This window comes from Papilio polytes, unplaced genomic scaffold (genome assembly GCF_000836215.1).
Source record: "Papilio polytes unplaced genomic scaffold, Ppol_1.0 DF824382.1, whole genome shotgun sequence".
In the NCBI taxonomy this organism is placed as follows: Eukaryota; Metazoa; Arthropoda; class Insecta; order Lepidoptera; family Papilionidae; genus Papilio; species Papilio polytes.
Window position 1 is genome coordinate 504,135 of NW_013524822.1, and position 9,917 is coordinate 514,051.

Here is a 9,917-nt window from a genome sequence, read left to right on the forward strand (position 1 = left end):
CTCAAACCTCTTACTTGCCATTTTAGTAACAGGTCAAAATTAATACGGTATACATTCACTTATTTTTTAGTATTGTTTGAGATTGAGTTATTGTTAATCACAAAAATATAGAGAAAAATAAAATAATAAAACAAAAAGGTCTCCCCGGCGGGGAATCGAACCCCGGTCTCCCGCGTGACAGGCGGGGATACTTACCACTATACTACCGAGGATTGACAATAAGTGTTGAAAATAATGTATAGTTGCATTTCTAATTTTAGCAAGTACATTATAAAAATAATTAATTTTTTAACAATGAACATGTTTTCTAGATCCATCTACGATCTCACAGGATGCATTAAAGCTGTTTTTAATCACATTTCTTATATATTTTATTATATTAGCAAAAATGTTTTAAACTATAAATTAAAACTCGTATAAATGAGTTATTTCATTTTGACCACGCCTTCCCATAGGTTGTTGACCGTTTTATGTCAAGAAAAAAAGGTTGTAAACAATTTTAAATTACGAGTTCACATAAAATTGCGAATAATATATGTAAATCGAATCCTTAAAAATAGATCCGCTTGAATAGATTTTTACATTCCAAAAGAGTCAAGGCACTGCAATAAAATATTTAAAAATCCTGTATTACGTTCGTGACGCCATTTTTAATTTACATAAAATTATGGCCAAAATAAAAAAAAAACACACCTTTTTATTAGGAGGTTAATTTACTAGTTGTTAGTGTGTAAAAAAAGAAAAGAATTTTTCTAGTTTTTTTTCGGGATATAAGAAAAATATTGTACACATTACTAATATTGTACAGAGGAAAGATTTTTATTTTTTTATGTATTGAAATAACTCAATAAATACTGGTCCTATTTTCATTAAAAATTTCCATTAAAAAGTTACATTATCAGCGGGTACAGGTTATGATTTTTTTTTAATTTTATGCAGACAAAATCGCGAGCAACAACTAGCATTGTATGTATTGAACATATTTATACAATTTAACCAAAAAATTAAGCATTTCAAAGATTGCTTTCTTAGACGATCCAATGGTCGTTTGCCACCTTGTTCAATTAAAAAAAAAACCGTTTTATTGTCTTTGGATCCGTCCTTTTATGCTTAATGAATAGAACAAAGCGTAAAAACCCACTACAAACTCCATACTTAATTAGAACTACCATTTTATATAAAAAACAACCTCCTTATGAATGGGGTCAATGACATAAAAACAAATTAAATACGGAATTGTTTTGTAACAAAAAAGTGTTGCCTCGGTTTTTCACCTCTAATTAACATAAAAGAACACATTATCAATATTTCACTTTAATTAATTTTAAATTTCTATTAGCGAATCCTGCCAAAGTTCAATAAACCTTGTCATAAAAAACTAAAAAAAAAAGTTCGAATTTTTTAATTTCGAATTAAATGACAAATACATTTTTGAAATAATAATGATCACCACTATTGACGGCATTAGCAAAAATGGTTTATGGAAATTAAAATAAAACGATAGTTACCTTGTAAAAGAAATTAGTCTGATATAAAAGTTAAAGAATTTGTAAAAGCGCCATCTATTTTCGAAATTTATATTCAAAATAGTAAAACAACTGCAATGCAATATGCTATTAAATCATAGATGTCGCTGAAAGTAATCTACCGTATGACTTTTTCTAAAAAAATACACAAAGAAAATTATCCCATTAGTTTATTAATTTCTTTAAACTGTTGTACAAAAATAATTATAACCGCTAAATCAATTTAGATTATTTTACATTACTCCCAGGATTTAAGCAATAGACACGGATCCTAGGAGTTTTGCTTATTTTAGAATAATTAATTAAATAACAACATGAGAATAAGAAATCTGCTAGATTTCAAAAAGCGATACTTCGGTATTGTACAGAAAACGTAACAATTGAACTGATTCCAATGTATTTAACACTAGCGTACAGACGCAGTACAATTGACGTAATAGGCAGGATATATTATTCCCATAGTGTCTTCCGCCATTTTTCATTAATTTGTGGCGCCTTTTTCCTGTACCGCAATTGGTAGGAGCGGCGTGACGTCATCGCGCCCACGCGTTCCGTGTGACGCAAGCCGATCGATACATATATTTATCTCTTTCGAACCCGTTCAAAAGTACGCTTTCTTATTCTCTCTTACATGAATGCCTTCGAAATTCAAATCCGTAGGCGTCTTGTACGTGGACGCCTGGATGTCAATGTAGAGATCGTGCCCGGGATTTCTCTGATATTGGTATATTTATATCAGCTTTGTTTTGTAAATAACTCTTGTTTATTTTTGTAACATCAAATTTATTCGATATGACATATGGATAATAACATCACAAATAACTGACGCATAATTTACCACGTATTTGATCAATTTATAAAAATAGCATGGCATAAACACGTTAGGAAGCTTTATGGACTTAAATTAGATACATTTTTTCGGCTTACTATTTTTATTACTTTATTAACAATAAATAACGAACACACGAACGCGAACGAACAAGAATGAGTTCGAAAGATAACGACTTCTTATAATCTAAAACTTGGTTGATTAAAAAAACTATTGATCATAAAATTTAAACTTAATTTTTACTTGATAGGTTAATAGTAACAAATCAGGTTTACGCAATTTGCAATAAAAATTGTTATAAGTCTGTTGAATGAGATTTCCCTTAAGTTTTTTAAATTCAATTTAAGTGTTGTGAAGTATCCTCTTGTTAGAAAGGATAAGTCAGTTGTTTTGTGCGATTCGACACATCGATATAGGAAATTTGCGTCGATGACGTCATCACCATAGACTATAGTGTACACTTGAACCCAATAATAGTGACGTAGATGCCTTTTGTTGATGCACCTACGCTTTTTTCGGTGCTACTTATTGTAAGATATGTAGGAACAAGATCTTATTTTTTGGCGGCGACGCAGGTCTCGTCTGACCTCGGTCTCGCCAGAGCGGCGCCGGAGCGTCTATACTAAGCACCATGTCTATCAATGCGTCCCACGTACTTGTAGGGTAGTGGCTACAGATGTACAATTCTATACTATTTGACTTCCAGACGTGGCTGCTGTATTAGAAATTATATTCTATTTTTTATAAAATAAGGAGGCAAACGAGCAAGCGGTCCGCCGCCCTTAAACATCCGCAATTGCAGATGCGTTGCCTAACCTTAATTGACGGAGGAGGAGACGTACATAAATGGGACATTTCCACTTCCTATGCGTCTGCGCCACCGTCAAATGCATTTTACTTCCCATCCTTTGCTCGTAAGAAAAGCGTGGAACGGGAAAGAGACTTAAATTAGGCCTCCGGCACCACACTCATCAGACGAAACGCGGAATTGCTACGCCTTTTTTTGTGGTCGTGGTATTGCACCGGGCGAGCCGGCCCATAGCGGACTCTAGCACTGTTAAGATACTTCTAGATTACATTGTACTAGTACTGGCTAAACCTTCAAGACAAGGCTTAATGGGTTCGTATTACCGCGCGTACCATCCTTCGACTAATTTTTATTGTTATAATTCAACCAATTTTGTCCTCGCATTTCCTTAATACACGTAAAAGACTATGCTATCTCTCTCTTTCTTCATAAAAACAACAGAGAACAATGTCTATGCATAGAAGAGGAAACCCTCTATATTCATTCTTTTATAAATAATGTTTAATTAAATTTGCCCTTGATGTTATTCTACTGTAATCACTACACTGTGGCGCTCGCAGTGACGAAGTCACATTCAAGTATTCGAAGCCAATTCATCTATTTTGTTGAATAAAGAGTTGCAAAATATTTTTCATTTTGCAGTTGAGTTATGTAACTTATAAAAAAAAATATCCGCAATTCGTGTATGTATATACTCGGTAAGATATATATTAAAGTCTAATTACTATTGATGTTTGAATTATACCGTGTTTTTTTAAGTACAAATCGTATCCTTTGAGAAGATGATATTTTTTTAACTAGCATTTTAACCTCTTTTGTAAATGACGCAAATATAAGTATTAACTTGCCTAAGTTAAAAACTTTCAACCTTAAGAACATTCTAGCATTTTTAACTTAGGATATGTCTGTATTTTTCAGGACGTGTTAAAAAACTGAAGTTTTTCAGGATCATGCTTCAGCATTTGTAAGACTTTATTATGCAAGCAATGTCCTAGAATCTTATAAAATATGTGTCATCACGTAGGTGAAAGCCACATGTTTAGAAAGAATAGTTAATTTTTATTTTCTATGAGTACCTTCTTTTTTCTCTATGCTCTGGTTAAATATCTAGTGAAGGACTCATAGATACTTTCAAACTTGAACACTTACATCCAGCTTACTGATAAAAGTTTATTATTAAAGTAAACAAGAGCCTAATACCTAAAAGCGACATAACATAAGAAACATTTCTAGGCAATCACTATTATTTTCTTTAATTTTTTTTTTAATTAATAGTATTTCTAAATAAAAATTAATTTACTTCGAAAAGCTCGAAAGCTAAAGTTATGCTACGACGTAGAAGTCCGTAGCCCGTAGCCCTCTACGATCCTGTGTCACTACGCGGAATATAAATAGACCGTCGACTCACTTGATGTGTCCGCTCGTTATAGCACTGCCGCTATATCGGTCCACCTTCTCACACCTACCAAGATCGATAAGGATAGAGATAGCCTACAAATCTCATAGACAGAAATTTAAGACTTTTGATACACGTATAATTTGATGTCATCGTTTGGAAGCATAAAAACTATGCACTAGAAATATAAATTGAAGTTTTAATAAGGCTACAATTTATATCTTTCATACATGCGCGTAGGTGTATTTTGGCGGGTAGTCAGAACGCATGCGCGCCCCGCGGCCGTCCGCAGTCCTGCCACCATTCTTTAGTTGCACTCAGTCATCCGTGCGGGTTAGACGTATCGACCTGCGTTTGCTGTTTCCATCGGTATTCCAACAAAAATTGTTATATTTTTGTGTTTTCAACGTTTAAATTAGTGTTTAAAGTGTAGATGCTGTTTAATAAAGTTGTCTTCGACATCATTTGAAGGACACAAGTGACTGAGGGGGCGTGAAACGGTAAACAAATAAGGCAATTGCTGTAGCGATTTTTGTGAATGAATTTAAGATGGTGGACGTCGGTGCGCGGGTGTGAAGACTTCTTGTATAAGTTCTATGGTCGTTTATGGTGGGCTGTCGGGGTATGGTTGGTGTTAGTTCTGTGCTGAGTAGTGGGTGTGGTGCGTACCAACGTGCAGGTGCGAGTGTGTGCGTGCGATCGAATTGGATGAATGACGATGACGTGGGTTGTTCCCGGCTAATGTGTATTTGATAACGCTCCTACCGCACGACTGTATCCTTAACAGCTATAGAACGACTCCTAGTCATCTATTATTTTTAGATCGGTCGGATGTTTTACGTCAATATTTCAGTTGCGCGATTCGTTAACGATATAAATGTATATAGATAAACATTTATTTATGTTTTATTTAAAGCTCCTTATTGTCGCATAAATTACTTTAAGTTAGTTATATTTAAATGGACTTTTGCTCTACATTTTTATATATAAAGCTGGTTCAACGCGATGTTCTCGAATCAATATTGCAACCTTGTGTGAATAACAAGCGGGTGAATCAAAATATGCGTTTAAAGAGGTCATTTTGTAGAGATACATTTAAAATAAACTTTAGTAATAAAACAATTTTAAATTACAGCTGGAATAATAACGTTACTCTAGTTATGTTAGAAGCCTTAATTATTAATGTCTTATTAATAGAAATGAATGGACTGAAAATAGGACATGGTATATTGTACTTACCCTTAAAGTGGGCTTCGAGCCCCTCAATAGGGATGTATAGCTGGTGATGATGATGATAGTAATTCAATTTCTAGATATCATAAGATCATGATTAATTATTTGATTATTTCATTAAGCCATACCTAACATAAACTTAACTTACCCATGGTATATAAAATGGTATTTTTTTTTTTTATAACAAAAGGTGGCAAACGAGCAAGCGGCCACCTGAATCCGTCAAAGTGGCGAAGCGACCGCTGCCCATAGACATCCGCAATTGCAAATGCGTTACCTACCCTTATCCGACAGAGGAGGAGATGCACATAAAGAGGATATTTCCCCTTCCTATGTCATTGAGTTACCAAATGGTTCATATTTTCATTATTTACTTCCATAATACATGTGTATTCCCTTATGGTTATATATAAGATCCATTAATTAATTCTATGTTTTTGTTACAGGTAATAAAATAAAGTGCTACATGAATGGATAATATAGTGAATGAATAAATCTACATAAATACATGTGATTTCCAGAACATAATAAACATATGAGCGACGTAAATATACTTAACAGTGTCCTAGTGGAACGGTGCATTAACTCTAAGTCAAGATCAAAGAACATGCCGCGTCTCAAGATAACTAACTTTCCATGACTTAAAAGCTCAGAAGACAAAGTGATCGAGGAATATGATAAAGGTAGGTTTCTTTTGTTTTTACAATTATACAACAAGACACATGATTTGATATAGAGCGCGCATACCTTTGACTATAGCACAACTGTTTAGTCTCGCTTTTCTTATGAGCTTATATGGAGGTGCGCACACTACTGGATATTTAGTTGTGCAACTGAACAGTTGAATTGGCTGCGAAACAATCGACAATCGTACAACGTTCGGCAATAGTTTAGTCAAAGGAGTGCGCCCACACTTAAAATGCAAAAATAAACAAACAACAGTTATTTAAGGAAACAGCTGACCGACTCTATGTATGTGACTTTAAAAAGTATAACAGTGGTAAAGTCAGCAGCCATAACTATTGCACGAAAGGACCGCCTGGTCCTTTCACCACGACCACACAGTAGACAATTTTAGTCCTTTTCCCTTTCCACCCTTTTCTTAGAGGAAAGGATGGGAAGAAAAAGTAGATTTGACGGGGGAGGAGAGGCATAGAAAGGTGAAATGTCCTCTTTATGTGCGTCTCCTCCTCCGACAACTAAGGGTAGGCCGTTGCCTGCATCTGCAATTGCGGATGTTTATGGGCAGCGGTCGGTTTCCATTTCGGTGGATTCAGGTGGCCGCTTGCTCGTTTGCCACCTTATGTTATAAAAAAAAATTGTGTAGTGGAAGTAATTCCGCGTAAATTCATATCAATTTTGCTCTAGTGAGGCCTAAATATCTTTCTCATTATAGTCCGTTGCAACGCAAGTTACTTAAGTTACTGTGCTTAACGCTGTACTTATATATTGGCAACAGCGCAAGGAGCTCAAACTGTCGACAACTAGTCTGGGAGTGTTGCCAACTCTAAGACTTCAATGGGCCGTCCCCCTTCATATCTCGCCTTCGGTTTGATAAATTACTAACTACGAGTATATTCACTAACTAAAGTAATTTTATGCTTTGCTAACGTTGCCAAAATTTCTTTTTACTGTGTATAATATGTTTTTATGCAAAGGCATAGTCATGATTTTTGGAGAGGTAGAGGAAGACTGAAGAAAGGATGGATTGTGTGAAAGAGGATATGCTTAAGAAAGGAGTGGATTCAGATATGGCTGATAGAGATGTATGGAGCAGCACATACTGTGCTGACCCTCCGTAAGGGATAAGGGCAAGTGGACGATGATAGTCATAATTTTTGGAATCCAAATAATATAATCTTAAATTCATGATTTTGGCATTGATTGCCATAGGGTAAATATAAAAATATAAATGCATACAAACTAATTTTTACTTAGGTTTTATGCTGAAGTTGTTTTGCGATCTGTACTAAAGTAACTTACTTTTCATTTATTTGTAAATGCCAAAAGGAATTGCCAACAAAACATGTTGATAAAGATATAAATATCGTCGTTGCATCGTATTTAGTTAATTCTTTTGCATAAAAATTACAATACCGATACTTAAAAGCTAAGATAAGAATTGCGCAAGGGCTTCCTTAGTTAGAGATCTTATCTTAATTGAAAACACACTTAAACCAAACCAAACATTCCCTGTCTATCATATTTGACACTAAAATCTAAAGTTCCCATATTATTGCTGTTGAAAGTTTTTATATATAGAGTTGTCTTGTTTGAGAATCTATCCAAGTATAGTGATATAATTACGTAAAAGCTTTTTTTAGACAACCTTGGGTAGCTTCTGGCTTTATTCATAGCATACGCGACGTCGCCGGCTCGCATTGCGACTATTTATTCCCTCGTCCTTCAACATCAGATATATAACAATTAATTTATTGTTAAATGTTTTAATTGTAATGCAATATGTTTAATGTAATCCAAATAATATGTTACTATTAGCCCGTGACTCCGTCCGAGCGAAATTTGATAAAAAAATTAGTACACTATGCGTTCTTACACACTATGTTATATATCTTATCTAACTTCTTACTAATATTATAAAGGTGAAAGTTTAGATAGATGGATGGATGGATGTTTGTTAGAGTTTGTAGGCTAAACGGCTGAACGGATCTCGATGAAATTTGGTATAGATGTAGAGGATAGTCTGGAAGAACACATAGGCTACTCACTTTTGTCTTTTTAATTCCACGCGGACGGAGTCGCGGGCGAAAGCTAGACAGTAATAAATTTCATCAAAACCCATTGAGCAGTTCAGGAGACATGTTAAGTACCATCCATCTAAACTTTCATATTTATAATACTAGTGAGATAGTTAATATTCTTTAGAAAGGCTACCAGAAATGGGTCAACAGAGTAATGAGTTTGACCCACATGATGATGTAAAAATGATTACAGTTGTGTTGACTAACGATAATTGTATGTTACATTGAAATGGATACACTGAAAGTATTAACTAATCATGGCTAGGACAAAACTAGCTTTTTGAACGATAGAAAAGCTTTCTCTTAGAATTAAAAATATAATCTGTTCGATAGCTTTTGAATTAATTCAATTGTTTTTTTTTTAAATAAATTATTCATGCCGAAAAACTTGGTCGTTAACTTTTATGTATTAGTGTAAATTCGCTGTAATGAAACTATAAGAGCGCGTGCACACATTTGTCTAAATTATCGCATAACTTTTTAGTCACGCTTCGATTCCTATGTGCTTATATGGAGGTGCGCACACTACTCGATTTTTAGTTGTGCGACTAAACAGTTAATTGGTCAGCGAAACAGTCGACAATCGAACAACAATGTGCATTAGTTTATTCAAAGATGTGCGCCCGCTTTTATTGTTGAAGACTCGGTAATCAGTTTATTTTTCGGAAGTAATTGAGTAACTGTAAGTATTACTAGCACTGAGGCATTGTATTCGTTGTTACAAAAACTCTGCCATAGATTTTGAATGCTGGTATAATCTCGATAACTTTCTGGCTGTTGCTCGCGACTACGTCCACGTGTAATTAAAAAATAGTATAAAGTATAGCCTATATTACTACGCGATAACGTAGCTTTTTAATGGTGAAAGATTTTTTTAAATCGGCCAGGTAGTTTTTGAGTTAATTCTATATATACTAAAATATTTTTTTTCTCTTTATTATATTAGTATAGATTTTACATGATGCCGTTGAACACTAAGAAACACATACCTTAGGAACCCTGTATTATAACTGCAGAGTAACTAAGCTGTAAATTTTGACATAGCAATCATTAGGCTTGTCGCCAAACCACTGGAAGCGGCTGCCATCGAGTGCTTGTAAGCACCATCTTGTACTCCTACCGGCGCCGGTTTTATGCATGTTTGCCAAACTTGTTGGCGTAGTTGTGTAAAAATTGGCGTAGTTGTGTAAAAGTTGGCGTTTCGACGACGTCTCGCTCGAAATAGAAAATTATGCAACTCCCTTTTGGTCGTTTGTTGTAAATCCTTGATTCTTATTTATTTGCTATGTTTAAAAATAATAACGAGCGATAATTGAATTTCTTTTATCTTTAGATTGAGTTGCACTTTTTTCTCACATCATAC

The 9,917-nt window shown here is 34.5% G+C and overlaps 1 non-coding gene across 1 annotated transcript; it reads right to left on the minus strand.

The window, feature by feature from the left end:
* Positions 1-140: 140 nt before the first annotated feature.
* Positions 141-212, minus strand: Trnad-guc. The gene has a single exon. It is a non-coding gene; the product is annotated as a tRNA-Asp (tRNA).
* Between the last annotated feature and the right edge of the window lie 9,705 nt (positions 213-9,917).